We start from the raw sequence: 1,270 nt of genomic DNA, 5'->3' as shown, positions 1-1,270 counted from the left end.
CCCACATGTGCAAGGCACCCAGAGGAATTGTACCTCTATCCTTAACTGCCTTATTCTAAACAAACTTTGTAAAACTTCAAATGCTAAGTCTTGCCGAGCTTAAGATTTACCACTTAGTAGGCTAGTGAGCGCAGCCATTGAGTCAGTACATATCACAGTTCTTTCTGGTTGAACTTCTTCGATCCACTGTCACTGTAAAAAGTTATTATTGAAATAACTATTAGTTGAACTTACTTGGAAAACCTGTGGAAACTGATTGCCTCAAATTTCTCAAGCAAATTAGTTTATCATTTTTGAGTTAATAAAACTTACTGTAACTTTGTATAGGTAACTTGTGTATATGTATAGGTTACCAGAAAACTTGAGTGTTGCTAACTCAATTTGACAAGTTCAGCCAACTTAGAGATGTAAGTTAAGCTTAGTGCACAGAACTCAAACAAAACAGTTCTCTTAACAAGTCTGCTTTGTTCACATTACTAGACAAATATGTGGAAACCGATTGCCTTAAATTTCTCAAGTAAGCTGTACTCAAAACTTCAAGTTGTTAATACAAAGACAGAAAACAGATTGTTAGCACAACAATAGGGCATTTATTTGTTTAAAACAATGTTACTTCAAGTCATTATTTTTTAGGCATGCTATCAAATCAACAATTTAACACTGTAAGAAAAATTGCACATACTGCACTCAGGAAATAAATAGAAAAAAAACAAACATCAACATCCCTTTTATGACACCTTGTAAATCTAGATTTACCATTTTCTAGAATTAGACTGTTACAATTACACTGAAAAATGCTCCATCACGCCACAATGACATCTTTCTACATCAGAAGATTTTTCAGAGATTGCATTCTAGGTTCAGCCATTGAATGAAATCAAAGGTGTCCTTCAGTACTGGAGGATACTATAATTTCATAGCATAAATTCAAGTCCAAAGAGCAGGCATATCTTGGGGAGGATTTTCCAGATCATTCAATACAATTGTACCTTCCAAAATTATTGCAGTAGACATGGCATTAAATGCAGTGAGTTAGGTATGGCTCTAGAGTCCTCAGCTCAGGGCTCACGCTCAATAGGCCGACTGACATCTCTTCTTCATCATAATCCTAGAAACAAGAATACAATATGACAAAAATAAGTAATTACATTTTAAGAGTACATATTCAGGTTAAACATTTGCAAACAAATTAATATCTGTGTATAAGGTTTAGATATAAAGGCCTTTTCAAACTGAGCACAGCAGGGGATCCCAGATAAAAAAAAAAAAA

The sequence above is a fragment of the Sinocyclocheilus grahami genome, unplaced genomic scaffold (assembly GCF_001515645.1).
Source record: "Sinocyclocheilus grahami isolate Dianchi unplaced genomic scaffold, SAMN03320097.WGS_v1.1 scaffold1338.1, whole genome shotgun sequence".
Classification (NCBI taxonomy): Eukaryota; Metazoa; Chordata; class Actinopteri; order Cypriniformes; family Cyprinidae; genus Sinocyclocheilus; species Sinocyclocheilus grahami.
The sequence above is the reverse complement of the archived record's forward strand: the minus strand, read 5'-3'. Positions refer to the sequence as shown.